The sequence below is a fragment of the Pseudonaja textilis genome, chromosome 2, assembly GCF_049901715.1.
Source record: "Pseudonaja textilis isolate UNSWEBS1 chromosome 2, rPseTex1.2, whole genome shotgun sequence".
NCBI lineage: Eukaryota > Metazoa > Chordata > Lepidosauria > Squamata > Elapidae > Pseudonaja > Pseudonaja textilis.
This window is the reverse complement of record NC_141991.1, coordinates 198,149,180-198,170,202: the sequence shown is the minus strand read 5'-3', so window position 1 is coordinate 198,170,202 and position 21,023 is coordinate 198,149,180.

Here is a 21,023-nt window from a genome sequence, read left to right as displayed (position 1 = left end):
ACAAAAGGTGCCAGGTTTTGACCTTCCTTGCCAGCATTAATCAACTCTGAACAGGATCCATACCCAACATGGTGTCTGCCAGGGCTCATTGTTTAACTCGAGTCTTGTCTCTACCAGTGGTGGTGTTCTACCGGTTCTGGCCAGTTCTGGTGAGCTGGTAGCAGCAGTGAGCAGCGGAGACTGAACTTGTTCTCTCCGCTGCTCTGCTGTTGGGCCCACCCCGCCCACCTGGGCTCCCATACTCACCTTTATCCTATGCTTTTGAAGCGCAGCTGCTGCTGAAGCAACCGGGAGAGTGCAGGCTTGCATGAGTTGGAATGCCTTTGCGCCTGCAAAAATTCCTCCCCACCTGCGCAAAGTGTGCATTTGGTGTGCATGCGCATGCAAAGTGTGTGCACATGTGCAAACTGCACCCACCAAGCCACACCCACTGAACTGGTGGTAAAACTTTTTGAATCTCACCACTCGTCTCTTCCCCTCAGTGTGACTGGTGTGCCTCGATAAAATATCTATCACATTGTATCTGAATGTCCATCAAAGGCTTACACCAGCCCAATGTCTGATGTTTTTCAACCATAGACTACCATGTTCTTGAATGGCTGGGTGGACTGGTCATTAACATTTGAACCACTATAAGTCCATGTATTTGCCATTCGCTAAATAAATAAAATCTATTGGCTATAAGGTATAGCAATATTTTATCTAGAAGATTCTCCCTTCATAGGGGATAAACAAAATAAAAAAATAATTTAAAAAACTAAAAGCAACCTATTGATTTTACTTGAAATATTAAAATGCAAACATTCAGTATTGGAAAAAATAGTTTCAGAGCTGTCCAGATCATAGTAGAAAAGAAGTTTGCAAATTAAATTTTAAAAAGCCAAAAGAAAATATAACACTAAAAGACAGACCATAAGATGGCGATAGTTTACTAAAAATTGTCTTCCTCTGTTGGAATATCCACAAACATATAATGGAGAATTCCAAATATTATTACAGATCATACAGTGTTTCTAACAGAAGCAAATTGCTTCATCCATAGATTGAAGTATGAATAATGACTGACACATAATTTGCTAATTTATACTGAGAGTTATAGACAATAAGGCTTGGTGTCACATAGAAATTGAAAAACTAACAGAAGTCGGTGGCTATACCTACTTCTACAGAAATTGACATTTTTTCTGAAGTAACAGTTCTTCTGCTTCAATTGGCTTCTTAGAGGTTCTAGCTATAATTTCAGGGGCTACTAGAAAGATTGTAAACTTTACTTTTTTCTGCTTGTAGTCCATAGATTGCTGAATTCTTCCTTTGATTTAAAAAGGGGCAGATCTTTATATATTGGAGGATTAGAAACAGTTAAAGAGGGAGGGGAAAAAGTAAGATAGAGATTATTCAATCAAAAGAAGAATGGAAATCAACATTCTACATTTTCTCTCCTTTTTTCCCCTTTTTTATTTTCTATTTTTTCTTGTTTTTCTTTTGATTTTTTTTTTTAAATATTGTATTGTAAAATTTGCAATATTCTAATAACAGTATTTAAAAAGCCATTTTTTAAAAAAAAATCTCAGAGGGAAAAATTGGAGAAATCTATGCTGAATCTGAATGTATAGATTAATTTCTGAGCTTGCTTCTATGTTTATAGCAGCATAAAACCTAGTATGGTCTATACATAGTACATAGTTTCTTTTACTCACACACACGCACACACGTATACATACACATACATTTTACACCCACACATACTCCAACAGATATAGCAGCAAAATCCACAAATACTTAAGATGGTAATTATAATTCATTAGAACCCTGCTTATTTATATATTCACGCAGTGTCAATGCCCATATAAAAGGATCAAGAATTTGACTACACCACCATGTCTTCCATTTTTCTTTCTTTCTTTTTTAACATACAAGTTTATAGGTGCCACTGTATGCGTCTATATATTTATTATACAAAAGATTTGCATGGTTGAAAATTCTGAGACTTGTAGCCTAATTTTGCCAACAGGAGCAAGACAAGAAATACATCAAATAAATAACAATCATCTGTCTGGACGGTACTGTGTTGAGAAAGGCTTGTATAAAGTAATGCTCACACCAAGGTGTCACATTTTCATAGTTTTAACACAATCTTTTTCTGTCCCTCTCTTTTCTCCCTCCTAACCTTTGTGCTTCAATCTGTGTTATAAAGATGGCTCAAAATCAAACAAATAGCAATCAGTGGAACATATAATACATCAATCAATCAAATGGTTGATTATTTAAAATTCTTAATAGGTTGCCTCTAAGGTTAAAACCCTCTTAAGGTAGCTTAGGATAATAACAATAAAATATAAATAGCACAAAACTGAAGCCAGAATGAACTAGGAGCCAACAGAAAAATAAAACACCAGCTAAAATAAATCAACAACAAACTAAAATAAATTACATTTGACCACTTAAAAAAAAAAGTATAAAAAAATAGAAAAAGGAGCCTCACTTTGGGGGCTTTTCTAAAGAACTGATACACAGAAGCTGGTAGTAAATTTCATTGCTGGAACAGTACTCTCACTTTTACTTATGCTAAGAGTAAGCAAGCATTACCAAGTAGTATGGGCAGGCTTTCCCCAATTAAGATCTGTTTTTGTCCATAAGTGTTTATGATTTCAGAGCAGAAGGGTTTCCAATTTTGCCAACTTTAAGATTTGTGGATTTCAACTCCCAGAATTCCCCAGTTAGCATGGTAAGTTTTTATCCATTACTTCTTGTCATGCCTTCAGATGCTTTAGGGCAGGGGTGTCAAACTCGCATCATACAATGTATTGCAAATTTTCCCCCTTTGCTAAACAGGGCGTGGGCATGGCCAGCATGTGATGCATATGGGCCTCAGGCCGCGAGTTTGACAGCCCTGCATTAGAGAATAGGTTGTCCCATCTCTTCTCCATTACAGCCCCTCAATATTGGAAGACCGCTATCATGTCAGCCCTAGTTCTTATCTCCGTTAGACTAGACATCCCAATTCCGAAGTTGGACAGCATATATATTTAATAAATAAAAATAATAAATAAGCAGAGTAAGTGGGATGTCTGCAGTTAAAAAAAATCAAATGGCTGCACAATGATGCAATTGAAGCTTTGCCTATGCTCTATGTGTGACATATATAATAAAAAATCCATAACCTGAGGATACGCCTGCTGTGTAACCACATCTAAGCCATGGTGGCGCAGTGGTTAGAATGCAGCATTGCAGCTACTTCTGCTGACTGCTGGTTGCCGGCACTTCAAATCTGACCGGCTCAAGGTTAAATCAGCCTTCCATCTTTCTGAGGTTGATAAAATGAGGATCCAGATTGTTGGGGGCAATATAGTAACTTGATAAAACCTCTTAGAGAGGGCTGTAAAGCACTGTGAAGTGGCATATCAGTCTTAGTGCTATTGCTATATGATTTGCTTTCTTGTCCAATCTGCTACTAAATATTGCCTCAGAAGAAATTCAGCTCATGATTATCCCAAAAGAATACTATCTCCTCATGGGTCACCATAAAGCAAATTGGGAGTGGCAGAGGAAAAATGGAGTTTCATCTCTTATGGCAACCTTCTCGAGTCCAGTGTCCTCTAGATGTGTACTCTGAAAGTGCAAGGAAAATGGGAATTGTAACCTAACACGTACGGAGAGCACTGGGTTGGGGGAAGACTATGCCAAAGTATTTGACCTTAAGCTATATTTGAGCAAAAGCTCAGTCTGTCTGTTAACTTTACAAACATGCAATTAAGGTTCATGGAGTTATCTAAATTCATTTTCTTGCCTTATAATTTTATGGCCAAAAGCATTCTTGCTGATTTCAGGCTTCCTTTCTTCATACAGTAGCCAAAAGAGGGACCAAATATTGTTTGTTTACTTACCCATGAAATAAATTATGCCCTTTCGCTGTCTTTGCTATCTAATCTCCATCAGATATACACTGTAAAAGAAAGTAAGCAGGGCCTGCTCTGGCCTTGAGAAAACTAACAACAAAAAATGTGAGAGGCCCCAGGCCTATAATTTTTATATAATATCATACTGTAGAAACTCAGTATAGCAGCCTTAGCTGGAATAAACATGTCCATTTCAATCTACACTCTTATGTGTCTTTAATAAATAAAATGTATTTGGCAAGGATCTTATTACTCAAATACTTTCTAAGCACTGCTTTATGCTGTAACATTTTCCATGCACTGATCAATTTCTTTATTGTACTGCATGGCTGCACACAGGAAAAGAACAGAATTATCCTCTTGTTTTTATTTTTTTGCTGTGCCGTTTTCAAATAGATTCCTTTTGCTTCCTAATATTATTTGGATTTGGATAGGATGGATTTTTATAAATGCATAAAAATGATCACTCGCTCACATGATATAGTCATACTGTATGCACTTTGACCAAAAAAGCATTTTGCAAGTGCATTTAAGATATTTAATGTTGACAGCAGGTTTTAAAGGACCCCAAATACCATAAGTTATTCGAGGCTTGGGGCGGGGGGTGCTTCTTGAAGTTGGACCTGCAATGAATGTTTTTATATGGGTGGCATTGGATAGATGCCATCAGACAAAAACAGGCATTCAGGGTAAAAAATGCATGCTACAAATTGAATGGTGCAATTCTATATGAGTCTGTTCAAAAGTATACACAAATGGCTTCACTGGGACTTATACCCAAGTCTATGGATATACTCTAAGTTTAGAGCTGTAATGGTGCATCGTTCAAAGAGCGAACTTGATTAATTAACTCATTAATTTGGCAGACATTCCAAGCTGGTATCCTTCAGTTCTACTAACTCGGAATTCTGAGAGTTGTAGCCCAACACCTACAGAGGTTATTTAAGTTAGGGAAGCTGCTTTATATCATTGTCAGGTTTCACTTCTAGTAATAATTGGGAGGGAAAAAAAGATCATTAGATTCTGGAATGATATATTTACAACTCTTAGATATTGTCAGTTGGACTTCTTGTGAGAAAAAGGAAAAAAAATAACTTGTGACCAGTGGTGGGATTCAAATTTTTTTACTACCGGTTCTGTAGGCATGACTTGGTGGGCATGGCAGGGAAGAATATTATAAAATCTCCAGTAAGAGGTGGTATTTGCCGGTTCTCCAAACTACTCAAAATTTCTGCTACCGATTCTCCAGAACTAATCAGAACCTGCTGAATATCATAAGTTCCAGAAAGAAGAAGAATAGGAAGGTCAAAATATAGTTGTTCTTTTAACTACTGTGAAGAATATCACAAACTATTACTTTATCATTTTTTTCTTTCTCTTCTATTTTTCTATGTCGTTTCCCCTTTTCTTGCACTTTTTTCTTTGATTTCCTTCTTTTTTTCCTTTTCATTTCTTATTGTCCATTAGTTTGTGTTAACGTTTTTAACTTCTTGCTTAAATTTTTTAATAAAAAATACGCTAAAGAAAGGAACTTAGTATCTCAATGTTAATAGTTTGTATTGTATTTTAGGTAATGTATTCACTCCTGCCTAGATATGGCAGCAGACGTAACTGTTCTGTGCGTGAGCCGTGCATTAAAACAAGGTTTGATTATACCTAGCCTCCTATCCTTTTATCTGTGGTAAAATGATTATTATTTTTTACTTATTCAAACTTTGAAATTTTACATTCACATTACACTTTCTTATTGCTTCTGCTGAAGATTCATGATAGTGCACATCATCTGAATTACATCTTCCCCCCTCCTTCCCTCTTTCGCTTTCTTTTTTTTCCTGTTTTTTTCACTTTCTCTGCCAAAATTTATTAGAAGGCAGGGAGGAACGTGCATATAATTCCATTACTTGTACTTCCTGACACTTGCTTGATGGAAAGACCAGGAAATATATATCACTATATAAACAGAAATCCTTTTAGTGGCTGATGTGCACCTTTGTCCTATTTCTTGTCTATTTATGTTAAGAAAAATATTGGCAGCAAAATTTGATGAGATAAATCTAGAATACAGCATTAATATTATTTTTCTTTCAGTATGAAACTATTTGCTAATTTTAATTAAGAGGCCTGATTCAGTGATAGCTTCTTTTAAGTTTAAAGTTCTGGTCCTTTTCAAAAAAATCATTCTTGGTTTTTCACTTGTCTTCTGTAATTTTTACAATGATCTTTTGTACTTTACATTGAGTAATTCTATTAAAACATTTTAGCTCTCATTTAATCCATAGAATCAAGTAAAAGGTTTAGCTGACTCAAAGTATTATATCTACTTAGGTGTCTCCTCGCATTTTAAGTGTGAAACATGTTAATATACAAAGTATTGCTACAATACTGGCTACTCAAGTGCCTTCATCAGGAAGCTGGTGACTTTGCTTTTAATTATTGAAAATCTCTATCTCCTATATAACATATGAAAAAGTATTGAAACCTGAGGGAAATCTGTTAAATTTAAGTACAACTTAGGGTTTAAGTTATGCTGTTTTGTATCTCAGGGTCCCACTGTCAACTGGACACAGTGCCAAAAGATCTTCCCCATGTTGTGCCCATTTTTTCATCAAGATTTATTTATCACTTTTTTTTATCATGGTGCCTACCATCCCTGTCCTATTGTTTTTTTATTTTTCTTATAAGTATCTATCTCATGTATTCAAAACTATATTTATTCTTATACCTGTATCTTGTAAGTGATTGACAAATCAAAATAAATTCTTTAAAAAATAAAATACAGTCCAAATTGTTGCTTTCTGAACAGGCCATTTCATGTGCTTGACTCTGGGGATTTCCACTTGCTTTTCTCCACATAAGTAAACAGTTTTAAAACAAAAACAAACAAACACTAAGCTATTTTCGTAAGTGAAGCAAAAAAGATATAAGGCCATTTTTAAACCCATAAGGAAAAGCTAAGAAGCCATTTTCTTCCTTTTATGTTGGATTGGCTCTGTCTACTTTCACAAATACTTAGAGAGGCTGGCTTAGGCAACAAGAAAGTTGTTCAGGCAGAGAGGTGCTCCATGCCTGTTACTTGAACTTGGATCTAGGCTTAAATTTCCTTATTAAAGGTGGAACTTTTTATGGTCATTTTCTCATGCTTCAATGTATGCACTAACTACCTAGCTAGTGACATGGATGAATACAGGTTGGTTTTTTGTTTTTTGTTTTAATTTCAATTTTGAAAAGTGTTTCTTTCCAAATGCAACCCTTATTGATACAGTAAGAACTACAGGAAGTCCTTAAGTTACAACCGCAATTCAGATCAAGATTGCCATCTCAAAGCAATGGGGTCATAAAATCTGTCGTCACATGACTGCATCACTTAGAGACAATGATCCAGGTAGTCCTGGTTGTTGTTGTAACCCCAAGATATTTGAACAGTTGTCAAGGGAGTAGCAATGGGAGTCCCAGGTAAGAAGTGTGTGGGAACCATCGGGCGGGAGGGGAAGCCTGGCACAGGCCATCACATGAGTAACTCCATAGTATGCAATAAAGAGGATGTGGTCCATGCAAGTGAAGGCAGGCAAGAAGGGCACAATGTGTGAGCGACAAAGGGCGAGTGAGCTGTGGGTAGGAGAGACTTATCCAAGTGACTTGCAACCTTCCCTGCTGGCATCCCTATTGTCTTTGCTTGTGGGAATCTGACAAGGAAGGTTGCAAATGACAATCACATTGCTATGGGATGCTGCAACTGGTCATGTGTGAGCTGGTTGCTAAGCATCCAAATTTTGTTCATGTCACTGTGAGGGTGATAAAATGGCTGGAACTTTGAGGATGATCATAAGTTCCTTTGTTCAGTACCATTATAACTTTAAATAGTCACTGTCATGAATGGACATTAAGCAAAGACTACTACATGGGACATAATGACGTGTTTGACTATACTTAAAATTAAACTGAGGTATGCAAAACTGCATTTTGCTTGAGGATGATTACATACCTAAAGTTACTCTTGATTTCAAATAGGTAACAACGATATAAATATATTGTTTTGCTTTTTTTTGATGCTTACATCATTCATTTTTGCTAAATGATTCATACTGTAACAGCTTCATCATCCTTTAATTGAGCAATTATTTAATCCATCATAACCTTAATGAACGTAACATGAATCTTTCCTTTTGAGACAAGTACAGGCTTATCTGCTGTCTCATTTGGAGAAAGCTGTCACCTTTTTCCTCACATGTTGCTTTTGAAATTTGGCATGAATAGGACCTTTCAATATCTCAGCAGTGTTTTCAGTAACTTCTGTTTTTTTTAAAAAAAACACCTTGAGTTCTATACAGGTAGTCCTCAACTTACAACAGATCATTTAGTGACCATTCAAAGTTTCAATGACATTGACCATTTTTCACACTTATAACCATTGCAGCATCCTCATGGCCATGTGATCAAAATTTGGATGCTTGGCAACTGACTCATATATATTATGATGGTTGCAGTTCCCAGGGTCATGTGATCAAGAAATGGGGTAAAACTCACTTAACAAATGTTTCAATTAGCAACAGAAATGTTGGGCTCTATTGTGATCATAAGTCAAGGACTACCTGTACTCAGCTGTATACTCTTGAATTCCACCTTCTAATTTCTTATCTATACTTTGTAGGATCTTGAAGAAGGCATGTGAATAGCTTAGACCTAAGAGATAGAGCCTGACATATGGTAAGTTACACTGTCAAGGTTGGACATATTCAACAATTCAGTAATTACATTGCAAACTTCAACACTTCCAAGTTTTATTCTAGCAGTGTAACTTTCCCATCAAATTTCTAATGGCATAATCACCAAGTGTTTTACACAAAGTCAGTTTATTTAATAATTTAGTTGAAGTTGTAAAGAGATGAAGTCTATAAATTTCTAATATAAGTCAAAGCCGTTCCACAAGGTTTAACTGAATCACATAAAATAAAATCATATTGAAGTTATCACAACAACTTGGATTCTTAATGGTGCACAATTTATATTTAAAGGTGTCTTTTACACACCAACATGCTTTCCTTTCATATTTGAATCAATTGTAACCTTGATCCTTAAAGTCAATAAATGATAAACTTTGCTCTTAAATGAATGAATGAATGATAATTTGAATGAATGATAAATGAATGTTAGATTCAGCTCTTCAAGAAAAACTCTTGTCAATCCAGCATCACTAAAGTCTTTGATATTTATTCTACAAAATGCTCTTCAACCAGCCTTTTCTACATTGACTGTTCTAACATTAAGTGCCAACTTTATTTGTACATTTGTGTGTGAATGTATCTTAAATATGGGGTACAATTAAGAATAAGAATTTGGATGATTTCACTATATTTAAGACCATCTGCAGTATACTGTATGGCTTATCAATCAAATTTATTTTTCATGCTTTTTGATATACTTACTGTGTTCTACAACAGATTGTTCATCATTAACCATAAGCTCAACTTGCTAGATAAAATTACCATTTGAGACATAACTCTGTTTTGTGACTCACAATACCACCTCTGTAAGCTAAGATGACATATTAAGAACAGACAATGAAATGTATTTTTCCAGCACTTACTTCTTGCTGCAACAGAGATTGTTCCAACACAGTATAGTATTTTAATAGTAGTTTTTGCAGTTATTCAATCATACCATTGTTTTATGCATTGCATATGATCATCTGAGAGCTCATGAGGTTTTAGACAATCACTTAAATGTTTCCAATAAATCAGCCCATTAAAAACTTATCTTGATTGAATTCTGACCTCCTACCACTTGTACTAGAAAAGTTCCAGTGATGGAATTCAATTTTTTTACTACCGGCATGGCTTGTTGGGCGTGTCAGGGGAAGGATACTGTAAAATCTCCAGTCAGAGGTGGTTTTTGCCGGTTCTCTGAACTACTCATAATTTCCATTACTGGTTCTCCACAACTGGTCAGAACCTGCTGAATACCACCTCTGACAAGTTCCTTCATCTTTATCTCAAATCCTTTTATTCTCCAAATAGACAAGATTGATCAAACACACCATGTTCACTTGTGATATATGTTTTGACCATTCTACCAGTTTTAATGGTTTTGATATCAGACTGATTGAGCTGGGTTATATCATTCTCACATTCATGGCTACATTTATTCTGATTGAAGTCAACAGAAATTATGCCTGCATCTCTGAATTCTTGTATGTGATGAATTATCCCCCCCCCCCCTTTAATTCTACTATATTGACAATTTTTCTATAGCACCTCAGTGTTATTTTTCCTGTAATTGTAACTCTGGAGCAAGAAAGAAGAAGAAGAAGAAAGTAAATGCTTCACCCTGTCTGAGAATTCCCAATTGATTAAAGGAAACCTCTGAAATTTGAAAAACCCCGGCCCAACATATAAAATACAATCCCAGGTTCTTGGACTTCTCGTAGCGTATCTCATATGGTTAAAACTTTTTTTTTCTTAAGAGTACTAAATCTAATAATAATTGCCACAGTCTCTTGCTGTGTTGCCCAATGTAATCCTTCCTGTTTAAGCCAGGCAAGAAAGAGCTTCCCAAACTGACACACCTCTGCAAAACTTTGGTTCCGCACAAAGGAGGACTGTTGGAATGTTAAAACCTTCATGACACCACTGCAAGCCAAGCCACATATCCACCCAACCATTCCTGATCCATTGGCAACTTCAAAATAAAAATATAAAGAAACCACTTAAACATTTCTGTCCACATTGACACCTGGGCTGCAGTTGATTAAACATGTCTCTTCAGGGAGTCAGCCAATGCTGGCAAAACAATTATAAAGCAAAATTCCCTTAAGATAAGGAAAATCTTTTATCACAACACTGCTCCTTGGCATCAGCTCCTTGGGCTAAGCCCTGACTCCAAACCCCTCATAACATTCAACTCCTTGGAAAAGATCTCCATATCTTAAGACATACAGATCTATTGGGTCAGAAACAACTTTCCTTTCTGGTCTTCACACGTTCCCAGGGCAAGAATACCTCACTTTACGTATCTAACATGCCCTATCAAAGTCCATTATTGCTATAAATACTATACTCTCAACAGTTTGACCTCATGGCTATTTTTGACAGCATTTCCTTTGGCATTGAATAACTTCTGCTTCCACTTCAAGCAGGCATCTTGTGATTATTTATTTGGCCATGGAACAAATCAGATTTTTTTTCCAACAATAGGTAAACTAAACACTTCTAATCTGTTGGTCATTGTGCAGTTCCTCAGATTAGCTATCACAGTATAATATGGAATGTAACATGGAGCAGTAGTATAATAATACATAGAAGTTTCACTGATTCTTCTTTTTCCCTTTAACATTTTAAATTTAATCAATTCCTGTAGCTTTCTATCTTGAGTACTGGATGTGCTTGTAAATGGAGGAATATCTGCTATGCTACCTTGGATGTTGATAATTACTGCACAGAATATAAGAATATTCAATCTTTGTTTGATGTTTGAATAAGTTTCTTAAGATTCTCTCCCCCAAAGATTTCAGTTTAACCAACCAACCAACCAACCAACCAACCAACCAACCAACCAACCAGAATAGAACTGGAAGGGACCTTGGAAGTCTTCTAGTCTAACTCCTGTTCAAAGCAGGAGGCCTCATACTATTTCAAACAAGTGTTTGTCTAGCCTTTTCTTAAAAACCTCCAGTGATGAAGCACCCACAATTTCTGTTCCACTGGTTAATTGTCCTCGCTGTTAGGAAATTTTTCTTTAATTCCAGGTTGTTTCTGTCATTGATTAGTTTCCATCCATTGTTTCTTGTCCTGTCCTCTGGTGCTTTGCAAATTGACCTACTCCTCTTTTGTAGCAGCCTCTCAAATACTGGAATATTGCTATCATGTCCCCCCTTGTCCTTCTTTTTTAGACTAGCCAAACCCAAATCTTGCAACCGTTGTTCCTATGTTTTAATCTCCAGGCCTTTAATTATCTTAGTTGCTCTTCTTTGCACTTTTCCCAAAGTCTCAATGTCTTTTTTGTAATGTGGAGACAAAAATTGGATACAGTACTACAGGTGTGGTCTTACTAAGGCTTTATAAAGTGGTACTAATACTTCGCATGTTTTTGATTCTATGCCTCTGTTTATACAACCAAGGATTGTATTAGCTGTTTTGGCTGCTTCTGCACTCTGCTGGCTCATGTTTAAGGGATCATCCACTAGGACTCCAAGGCACCTCTCACAGTTACTGTTTTTGAGCCAGGATTCATCTAATCTGTACTTGTACTTTTGGGTTTTCCTGCCTAAGTATAAAACGTTGCTTTTCTCCACATTAAATTTTATTTTGTTGTATAGGGCCCATTGTTCAAATCTGTCAAGATCTTTTTGGATCCTGAGCTTGTCTTCTGAGGTTTTGGCTGTTCCTGCCAGCTCAATGTCACCTGCAAATTTGATGAATTCCTCATCTATTCCCTCATTTAAGTCATTTATGAAGATATTGAAGAGTACCAGGCCTAAGACAGAACTTTATCTTACGCCACTGCTTACTTCCCTCCATGTAGATGTAATACCAAATCCATCTGGTAGTGATGCTGTCTATCCCACATTTTTCTAGTTTACCAAGAAGTATGTATACTGAGAGCTTATGCACCAGGGACAATTTCTTTGTGTGTCCAATCACACCTGGCCAATAAAGAATTCTATTCTATTATGCCATCTTTTGGGCTTTCCCCCCAATTAATGAATGTGTTTCTGGAGGGCTTTTACTGACCTCTTGAGGCACAGGGACAAAAGAAGCAGCTTTACATAGTAAGCACACCTGAGACAGAGCAAATATTTCTGAAAAATGCCACATCAAAACTAGAAAAGTACTTGGTTTACAAGAGTGCTCAAGCTAACCTTAAGCTGTAAGTGGAAAAACATATGAAAATATCTCTTGGTTGCTCCTGAAAAACCAATTCTTTAGAACATCAACATGTTAAGTAGGGAAATTTGTGTGTGTGTGTGCGTGCGCGCGCTTGAAATCCAGATTTGTTGAATATCATCTGACTGTAGAATCTAAAAAGCAAAATTAAACAAACATCCCCCAGGAATAAGTGAGAAGAGAAAAACATTTTGAATTTTTTAGTTGCAATTCAGTATGCACATTTATCTGATTAAGTTCTATTAAGAACAATGAGTCTTTGAGCAAATGTGTGGAGAAGGGTGTCAGCAATGGGTTCATATTGAATTAAGTCCCTTTTATGTTAATCGTACCTTTGGTAAACAAATTACTGAATCATGGACAATACTACAACAATGGTTTTCAAAATACAGTATTTGGATATTCACACCATGGTAAGTCCAAACTAAACAAACTATACTATGATTTGCTGCAATATGTTAATTTAGCAGTTCTTATATATCATTTATTATTATTTATTCTATAGCAGTTCTGTTTTATTTACTAGGATTGCAGTCTCCTTTTTAGATTTGCTGAACTTTTTGCTATGTAAAAATTGCAAAAGACCAATGAAACGATCCAGGCAGGTTTCTTTGAAACACATAGGAAATTGCCACATAATCTATAGGCAATGTACTGATTTGTGTTAAATTATTGTTGATTGCATACACTTTTCACTTTATCCCTGTTTTGCTTTAATAAATTTATTTATGTCAGCCAGGTACTTTCAAAGTTTAACAGAGACATATTTTGATTAAAATATAGATACAAACTGTCTGATACTTTAATAAACTTTCAAATAATGTCCTATGAGCTATGTGACTTTAGATCTGCTAACTATCCACCAGTATTTTGTTGTTTTAGTGTTTTTTTAAATTGTATTATCTATTTTTATATTCTTTTACACTTGTACTCTTTGTATTTTTTCCTTTCATGCTTTATAAATAAATAACATTTATTTATTTAGCATAGGAAGATATGGGAATTTTATAACAGTATGCTTTTGTACAACTTTTTCATTTCACTGAAGTTCAATAATGGAAGATTTTAATGGACCCAGACAATCATCTTTGCAGGCAGAAACTTTATTTTGTCCTTTGTAAGTAAAAGAGGATCCTCTTGAATAGCCAAGGAGGAAGGAAAAAAAGCACTCATGATCTTCTTAAGGAAATGGCTCTCCTTTCTCACTCTCTTATTAATCTATGAGGAATTAGATCACATCAAAGGCCACAGTGTTCAACTTCCTGCTCCTTCATGGAATTGCTCTAAGGTATCTTGAGAAGTTTTCTGTTTTTGACAGTGATACCGCCTGACAGCTGCTTTCCTTGAAATGATGAAATTGTCAAGCTCAAGAGCAAAGATTCTTCACCAGAAGGTAGCCTGAAACTAGATCAAAAGATGCAGTCGCTTGGCAGTTGGGGCTTTAACTGAAAAGCTGTTGAAAGTGGGAGTGAAATACGATATCTTGTAACCCTTCCCACAACATCTCTTCTTCCACAGAGGATAGTGAAAAAGTAGAATTCCCATTGGGGTGGGGGAAGGAAGGAAGGAAGGAAGAAGGAAAGAAGAAAGGAGGGAAGGAAGGAAGGAAAGAAAGAAAGACTATGAAGACTTTTAGTCATCCAGGTCATGGTTGTCGCAAAGATGCTTTTTCAAAAAGCAACTGGGACTTTTCGCCCCTTGAAGAAGTTTGCCTTCTCATTCAAGAAATTTCTTCAGTTCTGATAGAACTCTTGGATGAGAAGTGAAACATTTTCAAGGAAAACAAAGAGAATCCAGTTGCTTTTTGAAAAAGCACCTTTGGGACAAGGAAGGAAGGAAGGAAGGAAGGAAGGAAGGAAGGAAGGAAGGAAGGAAGGAAGGAAGGAAGGAAGGAAGGAAAGGTTGATGCCACACATGATAGAGTTCAGAATAGAAAAACAGCAGGAAAATGCTCGTGCTTTGTAAGACTGCAAGTTTGAGAACATGTTTCTTAATAGTTAAGGATTCTTAAGAATGCCCTGCATTATTGTAAACAAAAAGGGCTCCCATGTGTTCATGCATTCAAAAAAAAAAATAAAAGATCAGAGATGCACATGTTTAAGTGCAGAAGCAGAAGCTTCTACTTCTGTAGAAGAATCCTGAAATAACCCAGGAAACTGATGATAGGTCATTTTCAAGTCAATGGCATTATTGAAATGAGTATCTAGAGAAATCTAAAATAAAACTGTATCTACAATCCAACACCCATATCCCCGCATTTCGGTTTCTTCTGAAAACCACATTTGGTCTGAGTTTATTCTAGCCCAAGGCTGTGATTGATTCTGTGGTGAAATTCACTCTCAGCTAAACCACCATAAAGGGATATTTTTAAAAAACTCTTTCCACAAGAAAAAAAAAATACTGTGTTCTTCATATGTAGCCCGCTTTACTATTTAGAATAGTCTGCCCCAAACTAATCTTCAATTCTTGTTATTCCCATGATTTATTGGCTAGAAATGCACCAGGCTGGAGAAAGGACATTTAGAAAAAAATGATAATCATTTCTTGAGAGTATAGGATGCTTAGGCTTCTCATGAACAAACTTTTCATTAGACATTTTTTTAAAAATTCTAAGATTAAGACTGATATAAAATAATTAGGGTTTTTTTGTTCTTTCCTACTTCGATGTGTAATTTTAAATGCCGAAGCCGAGTCATTTTTCCACTAATCCTAATCCCTTATCATCTTTTCATTGATCAAAGGTAGGAAAGATGTAAGCTGAAAATGAGTTCTTACAGAAAGAAGTCCTTCAGTCTCTGCCGAGCTATGTAATTGTCTGAGTAAGAGTACAGCCTGAATGCTTATCAATGCAAGAGATTTAAAGGACAGCTTCACAAGTTGGATGAACAGAGCAATGCTCAGGTTTCATTCAGGTGCATTTTGTAATCATGCCAACAAGACATGATAGCACAGGAAAGTATAGGCACATCCCAGAATAAACATATTTTTTACATGTGTGTCTTAACTCAAAAGTCATATGCACCTGCAGAATCTGTAAGATAGTTGTGTAACATCAAAGCCATGTTCAATATGTAAAATAGGTACAGAAAGAAAGGGTGGTAACAGAGCATCATGACACCATGCTTTGGTTCTGGAGTTCATATATTTAGATCAGGGGTGGGATTCAAATTTTTTAACCACCAGTTCTATGGGCGTGGCTAGATGTGCCTGGCCATGTGACTGGGTGGGCGTGGCTTTTTTGCAGCAAACCCTCCCCCCATTTTTTTTGCCTCCTGGGAAGCCTCCTGGGCAAAGCTGTAAGACAGAGAGGGGGATGCGGCACAGCTGATCATCAGAACAGCTGATCATCAGGATGGAAAAATAAAAAACCTTAAGGAGTAACTCGGGGGAAGAATGCAGTCAGCAATGTTGCGCATGCGCAATAAGGACTGACTGGGTGGGGAGGGGAGGGGTGGGCAGAGAGGTGTGTGGCCAGCCAGGGGCACAATTTGCCGGTTCTCCGAACTGCACAGAATCATAACAACTGGTTCTATAGAACCGGTCCAAACCAGTAGAATCCCACCCCTGATTTAGATCCCTTGCACAGACCCCCTGAGCTTCATGCAACGATTAGTCCTTGAAGATGATTCATTCCATGAATTGGTTCTTTACAAGTCTTTGCTAAAGAAATGGTTGCTGAGGAATCAAGCAGATAATGGATGCATGAACTAGCCGTTATCTTTGTGGCCTATGCAGTTATAACTCAAGTTGTTGTGTGAGACCATTTTTTTTACTTTGTTTCCTTTTCTTATAGACCATTTTCTTCCTTCTGGAAAGCAGGAGGTTTCCTCCTTTGTAAGTAATTTGCACAGTAGCAGCATCCTGACTGATTATCACTGTTGTTAGAAGCATTTAAGCAAGCCAGAAACTTCTGGTAGAGGGCAAATTTAGACACAGCATTGAATAGAAGAAGGTTTTGTGGCAAGTGTTTACATAGACACAGAAACACACTATCGCCTTCTTCTATTTCCTGGCACACGGAGAGCAGCAGTATGTGCTACATACTCTGGACTGTTCATCAACTTCAAACATAGGCCAAATCATCCGTGGAAATGGCAGCAATTAGGAGAAGTGAAATCCAAACAAACTACAGTAACTTGAAGAGTCTCAGTGGCAAAGATACAGCCCTCAATATATTCAACCCTTCCCTGCTCCCATTGACAAGAGTTAATGGAAAGATAAACCTTAAGCCAGCTTGCAGTTTATAAACTGTCATCAACTAAGGGCTCTGATCTTTGTAATAAGAAAATATCACTAGTTGCATGGACAGAAGTGACCTGTTTCACTCTGGAAACTCCCCACTCTTTGCCCTGTTTGTTAGACTAAAAACATCAGATTTTCTGAGATGGAGTACGAATGGGGCACACACACATTATAAATGTGTGAGAAAGGAGAGGGATTTTGTCAGTGTGGACTGAGTGGGTATATAGTAAAATAACAGTTGGAATATGTGATAGAGTTGTGTGTTTATGTATCCCTTTAATTATTAAAATACCAGCTGGTTTTAAAATGTCCAGTGTAGCATCTTTTTCCAGGTTAGTCTTGTAGGCTGTCAACAAAGAGAAAAGAAATGAAAAGAAATGAAATAAGATTCTATGACTTTAGCCCTTGAATAGGCTAGAGATTAAAATTGTTAGAAGTAAAAGAAAGATGGTTTATTTAATCAAGCTTAAAACAGGTGTGTTGTTATTTCTGTTAACCCTTAAGGGACGTTTGCTGAAAACAGGACTGAAATGAAAATTCTTTATCAATTTGTTTATACAAATTGTAGATAAGTGATGGGATATGAAAAGAAGAGATCATTTGTTGTATTTGAAGAGAAGGAGGCACACTGCTAGAATTGTTTATACTTGTTGAGGAAGGTGGAAAATCACTTCACAACAAGCCTACCATCTTACCTGCTTACCCCATGTTTAGTATTGCATCATAAATTATCTTTAAAAAATGTTATTATTCTCTGCTTTGAAAGAGAGAAAATGCTTCTTTAAAAAGAAATTTATTAACCATTTTAAAAGAAAATATAAAACTCAGATTTCACTGCATGTTTATGTTTGCTCACATATTGTTGACCTTTGTAATAGCCAAATATTTCCTGTTTTTACTTAAGGGTAATATTTATCTTATGATGTGGGATGGTAAGCTATACCTTGAAATCCTCATTTTACCCACAAGCCACAGAGAGGTCAACTGCTATTAAGGATACTTAGCTTGGATTCTGTACTTCCAATATGACTGAATCAGGCTGTTTTAAATATACTGTGTTGACTTTGTGGACTACACTTTCAGCCTTTTATAAGTTGGAGCATCCATACAACTGATGACAAATGAAGATTTATTTTATTTGAACCACAGAATTTTGGCCAAAGAGATTAGCTTCCCTCTGTTAAATTTAAAGCTAAGAGCACAGGGTTTCTTGGGGTAGTTTTATGTATTTAGTAATGGTCATAATGTACCATTTCAGGCTGCAGTCCTAAATGTATTTATTAGAAAGCACTAAATGCACAATGGCACATAACTCGGGTTGACAACAGAGTAATTCAAGCCATGACCCTTTGGACATGCATGTAACATCAACATGTACACAGAAGGGACATGGCTTTGATCACATGCCACAACCATCAAGTTAACTTTTTTGATCCTTCCTTCGGACACAGCTGCTATGCATACAACCCTCACCTTCCCCCCTTTTCCCCCCCAATGCCATACCAATGTCAGTTAACTTCCCTGATTCTGTCTCTAGTTTAAGAAGTAGCTGTTCTACATTTCCTTTTAGTTTGCCTTAGTTTTTACTATTACAGTTATGATCTTTAATATAATTATTATAGAAAAGAGAATATGCGTTAGACTTGCAACAATCTGTTTTTGCTTAAAAATTACTGAGGGGATTACTGATAACAGCTAAGTGCAGTTTAATTAAAAAGAGCAGAAATGCTCTTTTTCTGTAAGGATATGGGGGAACATACATGTGAATGCCTTTTATCTTCTTAAACTGTTGTGATGTGTAGGCACAGCTGTCTTATCTTATCCTTCATGCTATTCATACTGAAACCTGAGTTTCAGAAGTTTTACCTTGCGTTACTGGATAGTTCTTTGAAGCGCATTGTTGTCCTTTCATTTTTGTTGAAATATTCATGAAGCGTGAAGCAATGAGCAAATTTTTGATTGTGCAAATGCTTGATTTCAGCTAAACATTTCACGAAGTATTCAATGACATTCTGATTAGCAGTATGGTTAAGTACGTGCTGATGATATGGTCATTAAAAATTGGAATACTGATCTGACACATCTATACATTTTGTCATATACAGTACAATTCCCATTGTTTTCAGAGCATCTTTTTTACTTTCAATAGTTCTAACTCAGAGGGACATTAATGTAACATGAAACAACCTAAGGAAAGTTCCTTTCATCTCCTTAAAAATAATGGTTACATGATGTCAGCCTTCAGAGACAGTCCAGGCAAGAAGCACATCCAGAAATGTAATTACTCTTTAGTGTAAGGTTACATTAACAGAATCTTGCAGGTTTGGAAGTACATGCCCCAAAGGTACTTTTCCAAAAGGCAACTGGACTTTCTTTTTCTCCAACCCTGAGACAATCTTTGGGACAATCATGAGTTGGATGATTGAGAATCTCCATAGACATCTGAAAGGACATATCTTCTACATCATCTTTACAACCCAAGAACAGGAAGGATCCTTTCTAAGACATTTGCCATGCTCACATTCCTTCTGCAGGCCAACCTGCCACTTATCCAACCCTGTAGCCCTGACTATAGCTGTTCTCTATTTTTCAAGGTAATTCCCACATATTTAGAGCTAAGTTGCTGCTTATCTGTCTCTTCCTCTTCCATAGGAAATGTTAAAAAAAAATTTCTCTGCTGACCCTATCCAATTCTAGCCTATTTTTAAACCTGTTATTTCTTTTGCTGTGTCCTTTACCTGCATCCATTTTGGTCCAGTTAAGTTTGTGTTTTGGAAAAGTATCCTGCAGATGGACAATCCACACTGGTGGGATTCAATTTTTTTTTACTACCGGTCTTGTGGGCATGGCTTGGTGGGCGTGGCTTGATGGGCATGGCAGAGGAAGGATACTGCAAAATCCCCATTCCCTCCCCACTTCAGGGGAAGGTTACTGAAAAATCTCATTCCCTCCCCATCCTGCTAACCTGCTTTCCAGCTCCGTTCTCCTGTGCAGGGCAAAAAAAGAAGACCCAGCCAATCAGCTGGGACTCAGGAGGCAGAGAATAGATGGGGGCGGGACCAGTCAGAGGTGGTATTTGCTGATTTTCTACTACTGGTTCCGCTATCGGTTCTCCAGAACTGGTCAGAACCTGCTGAATACCATCTCTGACAATCCACCAGAGTCTTGACCTCATTCTCATAATGGCTTTCCAATATTTCTTTAAATGTAAAAAATTAAAAAGAGGAAAATATTTCATGGTAGGACAGATGTGAGGATAGTCCGTCAGTGACGCCTTTATCCTATTGATAACCAGGGTTGGTTCAGTGAATCTAGCTCACTAGGTGGATGTCCCCTTCCTTCTTTGGTACTCCATGGGCATCCCACCTGAAGTTTCATTGTGAATGGAAGAAGACAACCACCCCAGATGGATTTGTACTTTCTTTCTCTCAAAAGTATACCATAGCTGGGGTCTCCTGCTAGAACTTCAAAGCAGTTATTTCATGGCAAGAAAGCTGCAAAGTGATGGCCATTCCGGTTTGCTTAGTAGAAAGTCTTATGAATCTCAAACATGAAAAGAGATGTAATTATTTCAATAATATAATAATAAGTCCAACTTTTAATAGTTTAATTCTAATTTAATGATACGTTCGTAAAATATTGAGCTCGAAATGCTACACATGTCTGTAAAGAGATACCTCACTTCTAAAGTGAGCGAAAGATTACAACCTTATTTCAAATATTCTACCCAATCTTTTGTTCTAAAAATCCAGCTCGTTCATTTAAAGCCTTCTTAGGTACCCTCAAGAATCCCAGAAACTTGGCAGAACTACTGCTGAATGACAGGACTGTTCTGCCAAGAGCCATCTCAAGACTGAACCCTGCTCTCAATCTGAAAATCTATATCAACTGCAAAGCAACATTCAAGACTACGTTTTCCAGCTGTCTCTCCTTCCTGCCAGGGTAGCATTGTCCTGTGTGATCACAGGTCTGATTCCAGATGAAAGGCACATGTATAGGTCTTTCC